Source organism: Anser brachyrhynchus, assembly GCF_964034855.1.
Source record: "Anser brachyrhynchus genome assembly, chromosome: 1".
In the NCBI taxonomy this organism is placed as follows: domain Eukaryota; kingdom Metazoa; phylum Chordata; class Aves; order Anseriformes; family Anatidae; genus Anser; species Anser brachyrhynchus.
In genome coordinates this window covers 31,887,663-31,908,041 of record NC_137694.1, presented here as the reverse complement: position 1 = coordinate 31,908,041, position 20,379 = coordinate 31,887,663, and the positions used below count along the sequence as shown (strand labels likewise).

Genomic DNA, 20,379 nt, shown 5'->3' with positions numbered 1-20,379 from the left:
TAGCTGCCTCTTTCCTTGCCTCTGATGATCATCTTGGGGTGTTGCTGACAGAGCCACTTCCAGGGCAGGCAGTTCCTCCTGGGACTTCCAGAAGTGTCCACCTGTACTCAGTGCTCTCTGCCAGCCCTTCCCCACCAGTACACACATGGTTGGTGCTCCTCAGTTGTTTCAGCCTCTCCTCGTGCATTGCTGCTACTGCAGGCTGCCAGTTCTTCACAGTAAAGGCTTCTGTGCCTTAGCTCAGAGTGAGAACAACTGTCGTGTAAATAGTATCTTGAGATGGCAGCACCCACACAGTCCACAAGAAATGGTAAAGATTCAGAGGCCACTCCATCCAAAGTAGGCTGGTGTTAGCAGCAGCCTCTGAAGGCTTCTCTCTGAACCAGACTGGGACTGCCTTTTGATTTTGGGGTTTATCCAGGCACTTTTGTAAAGTGGATTGAACAGTGAGTTGTAGATCTCTTTGGCCTTCTATTAGAGCTACCTGTCTTGGTAATGATTGATATGAAATAAGTTATGCAAAGAACTCTAATTTCTTGTCAGAGGCTTGTAGAAGGACAGACAGTGACAAAGTACAGCTTTTTCCTCTGAGAGTAGGAGTCAGAAATGCCTTGTATTTCTTCTGGCTGGTCAATGCAATAAACTATCCTTAGCCATCAAGGCCTTGATTTAGTGCTCAGTGAGAACAATCAAAACATTTCTACTGCTCTTAAGAGAAGGGAGAGTTTGAATCAGCCTTTCCCCGAGGATTGCTGAAACCAAGCTAAATGAGCTGCAGGACTGAAGTGAGCAGAGTATCGCCTGCCTTCTCCACAGAGATGAGAAAGAAGCAGAGCAATGTTGTTGTGGAACTCATATATGGGCTCGTATCTTGGTTTGTATGTCAAACCTCTCATGTTCACTGGTTCTGCATCACAAGTGATGGTGGGCTGGAGATGGGCAGCGCGTCTGGCTGCCTGGTGCTGGCTGCAAGGCTGCGTGGTCTGCACAGCTCTGGGAGGCGGGGGGCTGGAAATCCCCCCTGCTGCGAAATTAAGTACAAGGCAGAATGTATGCAATGGGTTTTTCAGCTTTTCATGGGCAATTTCTTTTTCTTAATAGCAACAGCAATAGTTAATAGTTAAGCAAACTGTCTCCATATAGTCTGTCTTTTAAGGGGGTTTCTGAATCTGCCCTTGGACTTGCACTTTCTGTTCTGCCAGAAGATGAGGTCAGGCAATTGCAGAGCCGGACGAGGTCAGCAGTGATGGCCATCAGTCCAGATGTGCTGGATATCGGCTTCATGTGCAGGGTGGGTGGACAAATGACATTTCATGGTCAGGTCTGCAGTTGTGGTTCTGCTGCTTTCCTCCCTCAGACTGATGGGTTACTGGCTGCTCAGAGCTAATGCTCTAGATGCATGTTTGAATAGTCTCTTCATTTATGATTTATATCAGGGTTCATCTGCTGATAAAGGACATGTAGCTTTTGGTCTTAGTTCTTCTTAAGCTCTCTAAACATGTAACACTCTTCTGCCTCATTTTTTGAAGGCGTGACTGCCTGGACCAGCCACAAGCTCTGAGTGCCACTAGTGCAGTGTTTCTCTTTTAGCCTGAAGGTCCTGAGCTGCTGCTAGCAAGTGTCATCTGACGGGAGGGAAAAGCACACCTCAAAGCATATCTCTTAGAGGAGTCTTGTTAAAATACAAAGGTGAAACTTCTTTATTTTATTCTATTTAATTTTATTTTTTTTATATTTTTTTTTTTATTTTTTTTTAATTTTTTTTCTTCTTCCAAACATCAGGGAATCCTGTTTTGGTAGCTTAGATATTTCAGGTAGTAGGTTAGTCACCCAGTTCCCAAGGTAGTTTACTGAGAGAATGATTTAGCACAGGAATTTTTCCCAGTGGATGTTTCCCCCTGTTTCTTTCAGATATTTCCTCTAATCAAAGGGTTTCAGTACTGCAGGTGGGCACAGGTACCACCTGCGGTGCACACACTGGGTGGGATGCCACCGCGTGCAGAGCAGAAGCTGCCCATGCCACTGCAGGTGCACATCGCCAGTGCCACTGCCACAGGGATCCAGAAAGATCCCTGTGAACCCCAGGCTGTGCCATGTCAGATCCAGGTGTATGAACACATCTTGCATACCCAGGTGTGCTCAGCCCTTCGTGCCGTACTTGAAGCTGACCTGCTAGCTCTCTGGCACTTGCATTAGTTGTGTTGCCTGTGTGACCTTTTAAACAAAGACTGGAACAAAAAAGAAGTGTAGATATTTAATCTTTTTTCAGCACCACCTGTCAGTAGGTTTTCTTCTTCACTTCTGGCTGAGGTATTTCCATAGAAAACTTTCATGTTACTTGTAATCCTTCTTGTCTGTGACTTTATCATTTTCTGATTTAGTTGTTCCATTTTTGTTGTTTTCATTTACATTCTTTTATTGGTAATAATTTAACCTGGTTTCCTCTGTCTGTACACTTACTCATGTTTGAGATCCCTGAAGAAGACATGAATTGACCAAACTGACCCTTATGATTATGCTTTGTGCCTTTACTTTACATTAGGATAATTTGTGCTTGCGTGTAATATCCTGACCTTCTTTTGCAATTTATTTCCTAAGAAACCTCCCTGATCAGTTACTGAGGTTTTTTTTTTTTTTTTTGGTTCTTTCTCAGAGTTCATTGTTTTTACTTCATTCTGGGCTGCCTGACATAGAACAGTGGAGAAAAATATCCTTTCCCCCTGGAGAGAGTGTCCAGGGCAGAAAGAAGAATGTGTGGGGACACTGGGCTATGTGGTTGTCTTGCTTCCAGCTTCTGCTTGCATTTCTTATTTAATTCATTACCATCCGTCTGCCTGAGAGGCATGCCAGATTGTCCTCTTGCCTTCATTCTTGCCCATCCTGTGATGCTATAATGAACAGTTACTCCCTCTTTATTTGTACCACTCTGCCAGGTTGGTATTTTTATGCAGATCTTTGCAACAGCGCCAGTAATTCCAATCCTGTTCCCTAAGCAAGCCTTCATTCATAGAAGCCTCATTTTTATAGCAGTCTTCTCACACAACAAAGAAGCCAAAGCCTTCTCAGTAACACTGTGGACATGTGCTAATCTTCAAGAGGCTCTTCATCCCATTATAACCTTTTCTTGCAAACGAAAATTTTCGTAGCAGGCTGCACCACCTGCTAGGCTCGTGACTCACATCCACTACCTGTTGGTCTCAGAGCTGTTGTTGATGGCATCATTAGTGCTCATCTGGATAGCCCAGTATTTAGTGGATGAGCTCCTTTTCCGAGTGACAGATAAGGGAAGATGGTGCATGTCTTGGGATGTCAGGTTTAGGGACTGTCCCTCATCCTCTTCAGGACTGAGAAAGGGCCACCCCACTCCTTGTTAGATCTGAGTTGGTGGCTTCGAACTGCACAGTCCTTAGAAGAAGCAGCTTTTCCATACCTACTGGGGTGATGGTCTTGATTTTGATTTGGACAGCTGGTAATCTGAAAAGTTTTTTTTTTTTTTTTTTTCTACTTTGGACAGAAACTCTCCGTCACCCATGTACTCAGCAGTGGCTCACGAGGCCGTGTCAGATGGCAGGTTACCCCCAGGCTTGCTGGGCCTCTGTGGAGTCACCAGCACCCCTTGTCCTGACTCTCTCAGTCTCTGCAGAATGCAAGGGGTATGCCCAAGCCTGATTTGCTTTTGAGACTCCAATGAAAACTTAAACTATCCCAAATAAAAGCCTCCCAAAATGCTCATCTTTGAATGACTACCAGTCCCTCATAAGTGATGAGGAATTACACAAAGATGTTGACAGTGGCCTTTCTGCCACTAAATCTTTCTTCTTTGGAGAAAGATCTGCAGGCTCTGTGAGCAGAAATAAGGGCAACATCACCTCTGGGGTTTGATTTTGCCTGTAAAGTTGAGGCAGTCAGATTCTGTAGTGCTAAAAACCACAGCCATGCCTACCTCTCCAAAGAAACAATATTCCTCACTTTATTTCCTTTCTGTAGCTTTTGATGGCTAACTGAATCCTGTCTCCTCGTGTCTCTTTCTAATTATAGTCTGCGTCTATCTCAAGCTTGCAGTCACACAATGCTGTATGACAACAGCCCTTTGTACGTCCTAGCTGTTTGGAAAGCTTAAAGCAGGGTTTGGTTTGCAGTTTTTGTTCCTGCTGTGTGTTCTGAAACATTTGCATGGCTGTACAGCAGATGGTGCTCTGCTTCCCTTTCTTCTTGCACAGACTACCGTCATTGGCTAAACTTTTCAAAAGAAGGTTGAGGATTATTAGTATTTTTTTCTGCATTGGCTGAGCAATTGGAGTTACATATTTTCAGAGATGGTTTACTTAGCCATGTACTGATTTTTTTTAGAGGTGCATGAAAGCATAAAGTCTGTGGGTTAATTTACAATACTAATCCATTTTCCCTGCACATTTAGAGAAAAGCACTGACTTATTTATTAAGGGATACATTTCACATATGCAAAAACAGTACCCGTTTCAAATGAATGATCCTTTACTAAAATGAATGAATTGAAAAGAAAATACTGGTTGAATTTAAGTTATTAATTCAGTGAAACCAGCAGAACCTCTAAAGCAAGGATTTTCACAGCTTAATTAACCAAAATGTTTATCCAGCTACCTGAAGTTAGATACAATAAAGAAGTGTTCACTGGTTTTATGCTGAATAGTTGAATTCCTGCTTTAGCTCTTTCAGCAGACAGAATGTTATTTTCTGATGCTTAGTGCAGTTAGCCCAGACATTCTGCGGGCTGTTTCACAAGTAAGCTCTTAGACAACTAGAAGTGGTGTTGAAAAAGTCAAATCCATTTCAAGGATTTGGTGAGAAACACTGCCGTAAGCTTTGAAATATTGCAGACTGCAGTAATACCATAGTAATCTTCAACAGTATTAACAGCTTAAACAGGCAAGCCTATATAAATTGGCTTAAAACCAATCAGGGAGTACAACTTCACTAATTCAAACTAATAACTCTGTGGGCTGTATTGTGGATTATCGGATGTTGCAAATTAGGAAGTAAAAGCATGATGCAAAGCTCATGGAAATCAAAGTAAAAACTTCCATTGAAATTACTTTGTTTGCATTATCCCCTTACATGAATTTCCATAACAAAGATATCAAGGAAATTGAAGCACAATAGGTAACATTTATTTTGACTATTTTACTTCACTTGCTGTCATTTATGATGCTACCTATTTCACTGTGCAGTACTGTACTTGATAAAAATGTATTGCTATTTGTGTGATAGCAGATTTAAGAATATCAAGCATTGATCTGAGCCCAGATACTGTACAGGCACACACCAAAAGGACATTCCTTGACCTCAGTGCTCGACACCTTGCCAGTGTGAGGCTGTCTTATGAGCAATCTGTTGATATTAAATTTTTCTGAGGTGATGATAGTCTATGTATGGTATTTCTGATAGGAATATCTGCATTTGTAATTCAAACAGAAAAAAAACCACCACCAACAACAAAACTATAACAATAGTTTTCTTCATTCAGAATCACAGAGTCAGTTAACTATGAAAAGGTAAAGCAAAATTCTATTTCTCTCAGCATACCATTTTTTTTTAAATATATCCAAAGCAAATATGTCCCACACTATATTTTCTATTTAAAAATATATGTATGCTTTTATTTTTCTTTTGAGGTGGGAGGTAATGGCAGTATAAATATCATCAGTAAGAGAGTGAAAAAATCTATTTTTATCTTTTCAAATAATGAAATAAATATGATTTTCTGTCTTGGAAATTTTTTTCCCAAGCTATCATCTAAGGCATGTATCTTCTGATTGCTGAAAGTAAAATATTAAATATACATATATTGCACCATGTGCTTTATCTCTGTATTAGAACTAGAAGGAGCTAACCATAAGGAACAAGAAAAAAGTGGGTGATAAATTTCTTCCCCATACTCACATGTTTTCATGTGTAGATTTATAATAATGAAGTATTACCTCTGTGTATAATTTCCATAGAGCTGGGAATCGGGACAGTTACCTTGGACAACTCTGGTTAAGGTAGGATCAATCTGGATTGTTAGCAGAGGGAATATGGGAAAAGAATGAGGGAGATGGCAGAAGTGAATCATGCATTGTGTTCACCGGAAAGGGTTTGAATCTGGGACTGAAGGAGCTCCGGATCTCACCCCTGCCTGGCCTTCAGGCCAGTACAATGTTACTGTATATATATTGCATATATGAGCTGTACTGCTGCCTTCACAGAATGAAAATGATAAGTGAGTGGCTTGCTTCTCTTCCCCCAGAAAGAAATGCTTGTAGATGTAGAGAACAGCAATCCAACTCCCTTTGAGGCCCCACTGAATTCAATGTGGATAGGTTTTAATCCAGTGCAAAATGTTGATAACTCTATTCCTCCCTTCTTGGTTGATTTGATGAAAATTAGCTTTCAACATTCACATCTTATCAAATCATGAGATAGAATTATGTGCAAGCATGAAAAAGATGACACCTTATTCTATAAATACACACTTGGTAGTAACTTTCAGATTATGTTAGCCAAGTTCACACAGTATTAGTCAAATCCCTGTCATTAAGAAATGGTATTTCATAAGAAAGCTGATAATAGGATACAAAGATCCTAATATGATTAGATGATGACTTGTTAATGGGAATTCTTTTTTGTCATAACCAGTGATTTTCAGTTTACTCTAATAAAGATGATCTCTCTGATGGGGGATGATAATATAATGAAAACCTAGGAATGGTGTAAAAAAATAAAATGAAGATTCAACAGTACAGTCAATAATTTTGTAGATCCAGGTTAATTAAATTTTAAGGACATAGTTTGGGAAAGAAAGGAAGAGAGAGAGAGAGAGAGAGAGAGAGAGAGAGAGAGAGAGAGAGAGAGAGAGAGGACGACTGTAAGGCAGAGCCAATGGATCTGCCGTGACAACAAAAACACTGTGTGCTGCCTACTTGTCAAAGCCCTGCTTGGCTCCTATGGGTTTGGGATGCTTTTCTTCCAAAGCACTGCTAAAATCAAATCAGGGCTTTATACTGGAAGCTTTGTGCCCTCCAGAGCAGAGCAGTGGATGGCAGACCTAGTCCATTTATATGAGCTGACCAACATAACTGCATAACTTCCCCATCAACATTTTCACCTTAGCTTAATAAGACTAGCTCAAAATTCCTCTGACTTGTTTGGCTTTCTTTCAAGTATGCTAAACCAAAAAAAGGCCAGATTTTATTAGTTACCAATTTTTGTGCATATTTCTGAAGAGGGAACGTAATGTAATGTTTGTGAGAGTGAAAGAAATGTACCTTTAAATTGCCTTAGCAACGCTTGTTTTTTTCTCTTATCTCCCATCCCAGCACTTATTAGGACTCAGACCATGGATTAAGAAAGGACTTTTTCCTTATGGATTGCACACACAAATTATGTTGGTACATCAGTCTTCACCAATGGAAGTTAGCTGCACTTAGGATACTTCTTTCATGAACTGTCTTTAATGTAGGAGGAGTGTCATCTAAACGATTTGGGCTCCTGAGTGAAGACTTATACGATTTTTAAAAGAAAAAACACTGTAGTCTCTGAATGTCAAAGCTGTGATTAAAGAGCAAAAAGCTGACATGGATACCATTGTAATAGGGTATGTCTCAGTAGGAACCCACTGCCTCCATCAGCTTTTTACGATTTTTGTATTGCTAATATGATACGAAATGCACCACTAGGAATACTGTCAAATATCAGACTATTATTTCATAAATTATTACTGTATTACCCTCTAAATGTCCCAATGAGCATAACAGCACAAAAATATGATGTAAAAACAATAAAACTGTGCAAACAGCAATTACTGAACAGTTAGATGCATACAACTTTTTTTATTCCTTTTTCCTTATTTCTGTCTTGAATAAATAAACAGTTTGCAACTGATAGGGTCATTCAACCACCTCTGAGATGTCATTACTTCTGAATTGGAACAGGGTAGCTAATTAGTGGTAGGAATGTGATGTGACAGGTTTTAAGAGTGGGTAAACTGGAGAATGACTTTTGATATTCAAATTTGCTCTCATCTTGTCTCCATATTCTGCTGCTGGCACTAACAAAAGATGAGAAATACATCTCATCAAGCCTGTGGAAGGTCTGAGAACTCACACATCTCCTTCTCAGCACTCCATCTATGAGCCAGTTGGAGTGAAGAAAACTTTGCCCAAGAAAGATGACAAAAATATAAGGAGGATGGGGAGGATGCTTTCATATTCTTTCATGTTTTTGGGAAGTCATAGAGCACAGCACTGTAGAAGCCATCACCTCTGAAGGAGGAAGAAGTTTCATCAGTCAGTGCTTGTGTCCCTAGCCTGCTGATCCTGTGGCCTCATAAAACCTGCCTATCTATTTCATGGGAAACACTGCAAGTTTGATCAAATTCCCATTATGAGCTAATACATCAAAAAGTGTTTTCAGATTTCAAGAATGTGAAATGAAGATGAAATCAAAATTCTGGAAAATATATTCTGAGATTGTCCCCCCCCCGCTCATTTTCCTTCATATTGTGCTAATAATTCACTCTGAATATATGGAAATAAAAAGGTTTGTTTTTTTCTTTTTAAAGAAAAATTAAATATTCCTCTTCAAAAAAAAATATTTGAAATGGTTTTTTTGTTCCTTATCTGAAAATATTTTTCAATGAAAATTAGGCTGATATTTTGTTAAAAAAAAGAAAAAAGAAACAATTTAACCATTGGCAAAACAGCATTTTCCAACAGAGAAAAGCTTTATCATAAGATTTATGACTGTATCATTCATTCAGAATAATTTAAATAAAAATAGGAAGGTTACAGCTTATATGATTCATCTGAAGGTGAGAAGTTCTATTTTAAAACTGTGTCAAAGTTCATTTGGGAGATACTGACTCATCTTTAGAGATAGCCCAGAATATAAATAATGTCCTGGCAAACAGTATTAATAATGTGTTCCACAGAGATATCATTAATAATTACAGTTTATATGTCTATGACTCCAAGAAAAGGTTCTTACGGTGCAATAAACCAGAGAAGGAAGCTCAACTAGTTTATGACTTCATTAAAACTGTGAACTATAATTGTAACCTTGCAATCAGCAAATGCAAATGCTCTATTTACAATACTGCTACCTTTATTTTACAGGCAACTTTCTCTTCAGAGGAGGAGAGCTTATCCTATTTTTCTTGACTTTCAGTTGATTCTTTGGAAATAAACTAATAGCATGGAAATGGAGTTGGGATTATGGAAAGTATCTGATGCCCTTTTCGCACATTTATGATGTGCCTTAAGCAACAGCCTTGGTTGTAAAATACAAAAGGGCTAAATGGATGTAGTTGTCATGAGAGTATGTGTGTCCAGATTGCCAGCCAGAAAACTGTCACTGATAGTTGGGGTATAATTGACCACTGTGTATGATAAGCACATTATCGATTGATTAATGTGACCTTGTTGTATTTGAAATGTCAAAGAGGAAAATTGAGTTGTCATTTTATATCATGTTCTTTTCAAGTAACAGATAAATATTATAATTAATGACTTTCCACTAAGGTTATCTAAAAAATTTAGAGAATATTAAATATCACATTATTCACAGTCATCATATGTGAATATATTATTGATGATTATCGATAAATCTTTGTTTATATGAAACAGGCCCCAAAATAAGTTTGCATACTTAAATAATTTCTCTTTCACGATATATGTATTCTAATGACTTTTTTTTTTTTTGAAGTTTAACTTAGTGAATTGACTGAATTCACCAAATTCCTTCTACAATTTAGTAAGGTTTCATTTGTCTTTAGTCCATGGCAAGCTGTAATATTGATTTAGAGGGCTTAGGTTTGTTTCTGTTGAAGTCAATTGTAAAATTCCTGTTGACTAGAAAAAGATCAAGAAATGACCCATACAATTTCTTGCTGCTGTTTTTCAGTGTTTATGCAAAAGAATCTTGAATTTTCTCAGGTAGTAGAAAAAAAATGTGCTTTAACAAATGAATTTCCAAAATTTTTTTTTGAGCTTTGAAGTAAAATTCAAAGAATCCTCCAAGGTTAAAACAAAACCAAAAAGCATCTGCTGCAAGACACTGAATAGTTATAGTGTTTTATACTGTTTGTATGAAATATACCTGAGAAGGGGCCTGCCTAACAGTAGAAGAGTTTTCTGCCAGAAGATACACCACCATCTAAGTCTCTAGCATTTTGCAGGGAAAAGAAACATTGTGGCAAAAATATCAATAATAAAATGCTTAACCAAATTGTTTCAACCTTCATATTTAAATTTGGCAAAGATTGATTTTATGTCATTATCCTTCCTGAAGCACCACAGAAGAATGTTGCAAAGGCCCTGAAGACCCTTTGAGGGGGGTGAAAAAAGGCTGGTGATCAAACCTACCTTCCCTCTCATGTGCTGAGTTAGAATGGAAGGCAAAAACTGTGTGTAATTCATATACATTTTGCATGCAAAAAGGTCCCAGTAACAGAGTTCTTGGTCCTAAGAATGTTAAAAAAGACAAAGCATCTTCCTGAAACTCAAGAAAGCACAATTCAAATGATGAATTCAGAAGCTCTCACAGTTTTGCCTTTAGTGTTGGTGACCCTACAACTTCAGCGCAGCAGTATCTCTAATCCTCACAAAGGCCAGATCTGTTCCTCTTAACCCTGAACCATCTCATCATCACCCCTGAATCATCTGCAGCTGTCAGGGAACTGCCACTGGATATTCTGTGAAACACCTGACTGCATTTTTACCTCTCTATTTTTTTCCCCAATAGTGGGATGTTTGCACACAAGCACAAATGTGCGGGGGTGGTTGATGAAGGGAGCGTAGGATCCGTCGGATGGGAGGGGACATCAGGAGGACACCTCACGTAGTCTCTTCCTGCTTGCGCTAGTTAAATGAGTGGTGGGAACAAACAGGTGCTGACCCTGCCTCTGAACACAGCCGTCAGGAACCCACTTACCAGAAAGCTTCTTGATCTTCCTGAGAGCTGGAAAACAAAACCATATCTTTATAAATAAGGGGCAACCAGTTGTCCGACACAGTTGAGCACTCTGGGTAATGTTTTGAGCAAATGTTTAATTACAAAAGGATGGTGTCTAAATTGTCATAATTAATCTGAACCTGTGCTAGAGTTCACAGCAGCCAAGACTTTTTACACTGGCGAATCACTCTCATTGAAATACTCTGTGCTTAAATAGCAGGAAAAGCTGCTATTAGAAATCTCTGTAATAGCTTTTATGAAAGCTCTGGCTAATTTAGAGCCCAATTAAACCCAGAAATCCAATTATTTCTGAATAACATAATTGCAAGAAAGTAACTAGCATTGTAAGTATGCACTAGCTATTATGGAAGATGCTTTAATAAAAGAAAATCAGTTCTGAGCCACTGAAAAGATGTGTTCGTTATCATAAGGATTGTCTGTAAATTTCACAATTCTTCTATATTCACTGCTCTGCATCAAGGGGAAGTAAACCCTCTTCTTGGTGCCCTGTAACTAGTACTATGTGCATTTCTACAGGGTCCTTCTGGAGAGCAGATGAAGCTAGAGCAGAGCTACTTATACAGCTGCTTGGATAACATCTGTTGAATGATGTAAGTAAAATGTAAGTGTAAGTCAGTCAGTAAAATCAGAGTCCATCCAATGTCCCCACCCCATCCCTGCCATAAAAAGCAAAGGAAGATTGCTGTGATTTTAGCATTAAAAAAGATACAATCTGTTAAAAAACAAAACAACAACAAAAAAAATGAACATTTCGGATGTAAAATAACAATAAGGATGGTGCTAGAAATTGAAAGCCTTAATGTAAATAAGCAGCAGTTTGATAACACGTGCCTGAACATATTATCAAACGGAAAGGGAAACCACATTCAGCTGGTAGGTATATAGACTGATGTTCAGTAATTATTAATTAACCATGGGTGTAATTGTGAGCTTGGCCACCTACGTGCACAGAAAGGTTAGAGAAGTAAGGGAGACCAAGCTACAGACTCTTAATTTTTCTGTAAAATCAACTGGAATTTCACTTGAGTGAAAGTTTGTCATGTTGAAAATTAGCTTACCAATTTCATAACAGTCTATGTCCTGAAAGACAACGTGAATAAAGCACTGACCCTAGGGGAAAGTGGAAAGAGGAGAAAGAATGGCCTATTGAAAGAGTAAGGACATTTCAATTTGTTATATATGTTAAAAAATTATATATTTTCTGCTCACTCAAACAAAATATTTTTGTAAGATAGTTGAGTTCCATTAAAGAAATACTAAAAATGTAAATTCCTTCAAATGGGCAGAGTTCTGGTACAACAAGGTTATCAGCCCAACATATCTTTACTGTCTTTACTGTATATAAAGCTTTGCATTTAGTATTTCCCAGTTTGGTGAAGGCCAAAGTCATCAAGGTCATTCAAGCTAGAAGACTTTTTTTTTTGGTGGCATTTTTTTTTTTTTTTTTAAAGACATCTGAATTATGAGCACTTAAAAAACCAACTCTGTACAGAGTTAGCAGAAGGAATTTATGATTTCAATTCTGGAAACATGATCAAAGAAAAGAAATAAAGTCTAATTCTAAAGTGAAAATTAAGAAAAGAAAGTGCTCATCTTCCAGTAGAATATAAACCCCTATTTGGCATGCTCAAAAATAGTAACTTTATTTAATATGTGTTGGGAAATAATTACCCTGAAGGGAATCAGATACACAAAATGTAAGGTGCTAGTTTTACATTTTGATTTTAGAAGGTTAGTAGACCTTTAGGATTTACAAAAATAACTTAGTGTGTACTGTTTAGGAACTGTGCTCATGATCCCAATTTGAGACCATTTTGGTGCTAGAAAAATATTTCTTTGTTTGTAATGCTTTTAGCATGAGGAAATCTTTGAAAACTGTATCTACAATATGAAGGGTTTCTCCAAAGATGATCAAATCAATGGTCAGGAAAAGGTTGCACAAATAGAATGCATTAGCATTGTCTCCTTGGTAAAACAAACTCAAGAAATTATCTCAGAGAAATTGAATGATTTTACTATTGCAAAGCATAATGCTTTGTGTGGTTAGAGGAACTCAGCCAGAATCCGGTTTCAGTGAATTATAGGTCTTTATAACCAAGTACTTTGTTGATTTTTTTTTTTAATTTGGTGTTGGCATCATGTCAAATTTACATGTTTGAGGTATAATTAGGCAGTCTGATTACAAAAAATCAACTGTAATTTAAAAATATAAATTAACATAAAATGACAAGCATTAAAAGTTAATATCAACTCAATGTTCACTCTTTTGCATTCAAATGACTTTTATTAAGTTATTAAGGCCATCTAAATATCGGTATAATTCTCAGCTAATAAGCTACAAGTTCCATAATCTCCCTGTCTCCTTACCCCTCCATTAGGTCTATTGTTTCTCTTCAGTTTGTTATTCCAATAAAGCATTTTAGAATTATATTATTTCATTTTTCACCTAAAACGTGTAAATTGAGTTTAGAAAAACAATTCTCTTGCAAGCCAGACCTTGGGTGACCAAGTGCTGTGCTGATTCTAAATGCACTGGCCCATGGCCTTTCTTTGAAATACACAGAACAAAGCAATATCTGAATTTAAACAAGGAAATCAAGCCAATTCGCTTAGAATTATGATGGTTGCTTTTCTAATGCATATTCAGAGTGCTAGAAAAGAAAGTATGAAATTTAATTGTACTATAAAACTGTCAGAAGAAAATATATACTGAATATCAAGCAGCATTACAGTTCTTCAGTAGTGATAATTTCTGGAAAACTTTTTATTTAAGGAATCGCTACATTTTTAATGTTATATTTCTAGACAAAGAGCAGTTCTAAGAGTGTTATCACTGAAAAAAAGTGACAAAACCAAATATAATGCATTTTGTTCATTCTATAGAGCAAGACACAGAATGTTCCCACAAATACTCAGTGTTACCAGTCTGTTTAGAACAAAAGTCAAAACATCCAAAGGCGTAAAGCATCTCATGTAGTATTTTCTGTTTTTACAGAAATAAAAACCTGTAGCAGTCTGCAAACAACAAAACCACAGAAGAATCAACTGATATTTGCAAGGGCTCTTTGGAGATTTTGTATTATTTATGTTCCAGAGACCATAATCATAAAATTTAAACTATACCCCATTACATGTGGAAATGCACCTTAGCATAACTTCTATTACACTGACACCGATTTGTTTTGTGTGCACACATGAACTCAGCCATTGAAACTACCTTTTATCTTCAAGTCTCTTTAAGAAAGTAAAATTAATGGCTGATATATACAAAATATAATTCTTGTATATATGCCAAGACATGTGTGCACATACATTTCCACCAAGACATCTCTGAAAAATGAGTTTGCATTTTTAGTAAAATGTTTTTACATCGGTGAGAGGAAATCCTGCATGGATCTGACTGAAATTTTCTGCAGACCAAGGAAACAATCCTGAGCTGACTTGGTTGGGCTTTGAATGGTGTCCTGACTGCTACTACTGATTTCACAAAGCTGAAGGCATAAATGAACCCATTAGGGAATCAGGAAGTTAAATTTACTGATCATGCTTCTAGTCACATACATTTAAGTGCATAGCTAGTTACTGTAATCAACTATGATAACAACTAATGATACAAAACCATTAAAAGGAAATAATATTAATGATATTTTATCATGTCACTGCACCTGTACTAAGTCTAAAGGAAAGAAGATACTGTACTCCTCACCATTACCCATGGCATTTTTTTTTCAAAAAAGAGACCCTATTGTGGAGTCAGTATTTCTAGCATACTTGCTTATTAATTTTTTCTTAAGAGACAGGTACTATTTGTGTGCCATTTTTGTGGATGGCAATATGAAAAGAGGTTCTTTGTTACTGGTGCCTTAATTTCAACAGCACAGGATTCAGTCTGAAAATCTGTTCGTATTCATTTTGGTTGTCATTATGCAAAGCTTTCCTTCTCTTCCCTGTACACAGGTGCGGCTATGGAGGAGTTTTGTTTGTTATATTAATATCTCTGTTCAGCGCTGATTGAAAGCAGGAGGTGCAGAGGTGTGTGGAAGCAGCCTACCTGTTACGGTCACAAGGAAGAAAACCTCCAAGTGGAAGTCCTTGATCCAGATGGTGCTGGCATGGTGCAGTTTTCCTCCTTCCTTATGAGAAATTCAGTGCCTGAATTTGGAGGAAGAGGCTTATGAGGAACTCTGGGATCTGTCTCCAGCTGCCTTCTTCCTAGCTGAGAAGTCTTTCCCATCACTTGCTGGTTACGTTGTGGATGATCCCTGTCAGCTGTGGGAGGTTTAGTGAATATACCTAAAGAAGCAAAAACTGCTGACAAAACCAGAATAATCTGATGAGTGATGATGATTTGGAATGCTGGCAGAGATTGGTATTTTCATAATAAGGGACTTACTAGTCTACATAAGTTTCTCCTTGACAAGATTTGTATTATTTGCACTGGCTTGCAAGCCATTCCTAAGCAAGTGCCTTGGGTGTTTAGGCTACAGTGGGATGTATTCAAGGGTTAAATTTTTAGCATGGTGTTTTGCTTTTCAGTATGCTGAAACAGAGAGCAGTCTCCCTGTCAAATCAACGAGAAATCACGCCGAATGCTGGATACACAGGTGCCTGTACCCTCAGGCCACTGGTCCAAATCCAGCTCAGCATCCAGTCCCACTCAGCTCCGAAGGCTGTAACTAAGTGACGGGTGTCTGGTGGCCTGGGCTTAATGAGGAAGCTGTACCAGCCCTATTTGAGTGGAAAGGTGCTGAAATGCCTCCTAACTGATACCTTTCTACCGCAGAAATACACAGTGCTTAAATGCCTCTGGAGAGTAAAACATTGTTTTAAACCCAAAACAAGTCCTTCCATAGCATGTTTTCTTTAAGGCACAGGCTTATTTGCCAAACCTTGGTCTTACACCTTTACTGAAGGATAACAGGATTCTCTACCAGACTTTTTACAAGAGCACTGAATATGTTTTGAATGAAAATATTTACATTTTTCCAACACATACTAAGAAAATATCTTACTAGCCTTATGCAATTCACCTATTATATCTTCGATATCCTTTTTTCTCATAAGTAGTCTTTAGGTTTTGGAAAGTACCTATGGTCATGTTTGTTTACTAAAGCCCGTGGATCCTCCAAGGAGGTGAGAATCTGAGAGATGCAAAAGGCGCCATGAAAAAGATGAACGGAGAGGGAAGCTTGGGCAAGACCAGTGTAAAATAATCAAGTCATGGTGATTCATGTTTTTATATTATATCATGTTTCTCTATTGTGCACAGACTTTGCGATTTTCTGTATTATTATTGTTATTATTATTATTTCAACCAAAACACCATAGACCATTAAAAAAACCTGTCGCTCATCTGAGAGGTGGAGGTTTAAGCATGGAGATAAGGAAGAGATATATGGATAAAAGGCAGAAAATACATTATGTAAGGTGGAAGCATATGGAGCGTTCGTGCTGACAGGGCAGTCTGAGAACTTGCTTAACACCTCCCCAAAGAAATCCATTCTTGCAGACTATTTCCAGACACTCCTCCACTCCCTACCTCTGCAAGAGAGGACACACTCAAATACTGTTTTATCTTCTGATGGCTGGAGCTGGGTGCACTGTTTTGCAGGTAATCTACCTCACGAGTTTCACCAGACTAAGTACTGAGTGGTACACTCTAGAACCAACACACTTGTTAGCTGGGAAAGGACTCCCCTTAGCTTCTTTAAGAGCAAAACACAGATCATTTGCAGTACAATAGAGATATGGAAACTGCCTTATTTATTAAAAGTGTGGTAGCGTGCTTGATTACATTTACATTCATAGTTAATTCCCGACACTGCTGAACATATGAAAAGATAATTATGACAATGGTGCCAGTTATTTTTAAATGGCTATATGAATATACATTTTTTAAATGACAACGTTAAGTGCATATCTTTATCAAATGAAAAATGTATGTCTGTTATTCATTCATTAGCAAAAATTTGCATCCACAGTAAAATGACTGTGGCTTTGACTGAAGGAAGATTTGTCACACCTCTAAAGCAGAAGTGCAGGATGAAGCGGAGATATTCTCTGAGTTTTTGTTGGCAGTGTGCTAAAACTGTGAGTAACACAGCGGGGAGTGCTGAGGACTCTGAAGATTCCCAGTGCCCACAACCCAGATGTTATTCATGGCTCTGCTACTCCCGTTAGCAGAAGGTAAACGTGTTTGTGTAAGGAAAGGGCAAACGGATCACTCCATGTGTATTGAATCTTTTAAAAATCCATAACTGAAAATATACATTGAGTTACATTTCAAAGCATGGCTCTTTTCAAAGCAAAAGTATGTTCTGAGACCCTCTAGTTAAGCTTCTAATCTCTTAATCTGTTGTGAAAAATATTGCTGAGCTTCCTTTCAATGCAATGCAAGAGTTAGAAGGTTGAGCGATACGATTTCTGACCTGTTTGTCACACGAGGCCACTTATTGAGAGGGAAAAGGCTTGTGTTTACTTAGCTTAAGAGAAGTTCAGTGTCCGGCATGAAGTACTGAAGAAATCTGAGTACGCAAATGTGTCTAAAGTGTAAAAGAAATGTTTGTGACTCTCAGGCTGGCAGGCAAATTATCAGAAGAGAAAGCACCAACTATATGTATAGGATGGGGGAACGTCATGCTGGAATGCATGATGGAAAGGGTCTCCAGCGGTGTGGTTTCTATTTGCAATGCTAGTTTCCTATTCTGGAACCTCCGAGCAGCAGCAACTTTAAAAACACTCTTCAAAAATCTCTTTCATCATTTACACTGAACTGACTCGGGGTGGAGACAGTTATAAAACAAATGTCCTAACACACTGACTGCCAGTGTGCTGGCACCATAGCCTGAGAGCATGCATGCCCAAGCCTTCAGGAATTTGTTGGTTTTGTGTGATTCCATGAAAAACCTTAATGTTGATTTTTTTTTCTTTTGGCTAGTTCCAAATAATTTATTATTGTTATTATTATTTTTTTTTCCCCAGACAGTCCTATGAAGTACTTAATGCTGGACTAAGACCTTAACATTGAACATATTGGTTTAATTAGTGAACTTCTGGGGTGAACTTCTACGTGCTGTCACTAAGCTGTCTTTGTGGCATTTCATTGATGCAGGACCACATTGATTCCTAGATAGTTATGGGCAAATCCCTTTGAAGTCAGAGAGCGGTCACAGACACACTAAAGGCAAAAATGATGTCCCTTAAAATGGCAGCTTGTAAAACACTTCTGAAGCCATTTTTTTGTGTTTTGCTGAAAGCTGGACCTTCTTCAGGTTGGGTGACAGTGCAGAGAGAACACATTTTTTTTCAAAAAAATCTTCAGAATTTGTTTCTATATAGTATAATAACAAAATAGTAACCTTCCAACTCATTCCAACTTGCAAGTCATTGGCAGTTTTGCTAGCGACATTCAATGGCAATTGGGTCAGCCTCACAGTTAGAGGAACTGTTACAATAACAGCTAAGGGAAATGACAGGAATGAACCATCCTGGTCCCTAAAGACTTTAAATCCCCCAAACATTTGCTTTATCCTTGTTCTCTTTTGGGGGCTGAGTGGAATTCGTCCTTGTTCCTGGACTTGCAGTAGAGCTCAGCTGCCTGGGTGATTGCACAGGGGATTTGGAGATCAATCAGGACCCAAACCCAAGCCTCAGCTCCTCAGTTCCTCTCCACAGTAAGTGATTCTTTTATATAAAAAGGCAGAAAGCTATTCCATTGAAATCAATGACAAAACTCCTGCTGCTCCAAGAGAGGTTGAATTTCATTCTAAAAGGAGTGGGTATATTTAATGTTGCTGAAATGAAAAGTTTCAGTGGGACTAGTAAACCACATTTTGACTGCTCCTGGACAGCACCTCAAATAAAAACTAATTTCATGATTCTAATCACAAACAAACAAACAAATAAATAAAAATGAGATGGGCTTAAAAATTCTGAGAGATATAAAAAAAGAAAAACCTATTTTAAAATCAGCAAGTACAAGTTTGGGCTGGAGGTTGCCTATTCAAACCCACCTGAAAGTCCCAAAATAAGGTTATTGACACAAGCTATGTTGCCCCAGTCAATGCACTGTGTGTACATGCATTGGTACATGTTGGGGGTTGACCCTACAGCCAAGAACCCACACAACTGCTCACTCACTCCACTCTCCCAAATTGTGTCTCTTCCAAAATTCTTGCCCACCTTCCACTTACTGGCTCTGGGAGGGTGGGAGCAGAGTGGGAAAGAGGGACAGCCTTGACACAATCTGAGCACTGCTCGGCAATAGCCAAACGAGTGGTGTGTTATCAACACTGCTTTAAGCACAAATCCCAAACACAGCACAATACAGGATGTTACGAAGGAAGATAACTTCATCTTGGCCAGACCTACTGCAGTATGACGTGGTGTCTAATAGCGTTATGCTGGGAGTAAGCAAAAGCCTCACTGAAGCCCTCATTAATTTGACATAACTAACAAAATTGATCTTGTTCCTTTATGGAATAAGGAGAGGAGACAATGTTGTTGTCTCCCAGAGCCCAGTGATACCTTCAAACCTGGTACTGATATTGAGCCAGGGGATCTCAGGTGAGGCTTCTGTGGGATTTCATGGACTAAATCTATGCACAGTGACTCTGACACTTCCAGTTCACATCACACTGAGTGTGCATAAGCCATCTGTGTGCTGCACATGTAGTTAATCAGCCAGACCCTGGGGCTGCCAGATTTCTGGCTAGTCAGACGAAGCTACTGTGTAGGTGTTCCCATAAATTGCCACATGGCTGGAAGTCCACTAAATGCAACAATCTCTTTCCTCCCACAAATTCTTCTCTGTTAAAATTTTCCAGAAAAAAAAAATATCAAAAAAACACCATTTACAGCAGGCAGACTGATCTATAGTAGCTGTGCATTCAAGAGCATTTTCAGTTTTACAGTTTAATGGTTCAGGGAAGTGGGTGTATGACAGAAGGGAAGCAACCTGTTTGCTTTATACATAGAAGCAGTGGTTACTCTAGTGCTTTTTAGTCGATGTACCCAGATTTCTCAACAGAAAAATTTATAGTGGATTTTTGTGAATGGGTGTGTGCTTATAGTGGAGGTTTGAAAGAACAAGATAATACAACATAGGAATTGTACAGATCATTCATTCCAAAGATAATACTAAGAAGATGAGACTCTCAAAACCAATGGTCATTATGTTGTGAAAAGCCTAATTTTCTCATGTACTGCTTTGCAGACACTCTGTGCTGATCCCTGTGAGCTTAGGTAGCTAGTAAAACCTGCCCTGGAGACTTCTGCCCAGACATGCAAGTGCACAGCAGCTCTGTAGCACATTTACTTAACTTTTTGATCGATATGAAAGATCTACTTTGTTGAGTTTCAGCATGGATGAGGGTGGGGGCACACAATTGC

General features: G+C 38.5%; 2 long non-coding RNA genes across 3 annotated transcripts; one reads left to right on the top strand and one right to left on the bottom strand.

Annotated features, from left to right (window-relative positions):
• Nucleotides 1-285: 285 nt before the first annotated feature.
• LOC308187691 lies at nucleotides 286-20,205 on the bottom strand. The gene is made up of 3 exons (XR_013944866.1): nucleotides 15,041-20,205; nucleotides 10,948-10,974; nucleotides 286-4,239 (listed from the first exon to the last, which is right to left on the bottom strand). It is a non-coding gene; the product is annotated as an uncharacterized lncRNA (long non-coding RNA).
• On the top strand, nucleotides 9,729-15,085 carry LOC308187690. Of its 2 annotated transcripts, none has more exons than XR_013944864.1 (3): nucleotides 9,729-11,042; nucleotides 11,506-11,579; nucleotides 14,947-15,085. It is a non-coding gene; the product is annotated as an uncharacterized lncRNA (long non-coding RNA). The 2 variants fall into 2 exon arrangements; XR_013944865.1 differs by lacking the exon at nucleotides 9,729-11,042 and adding an exon at nucleotides 11,063-11,312.
• Nucleotides 20,206-20,379: the final 174 nt, after the last annotated feature.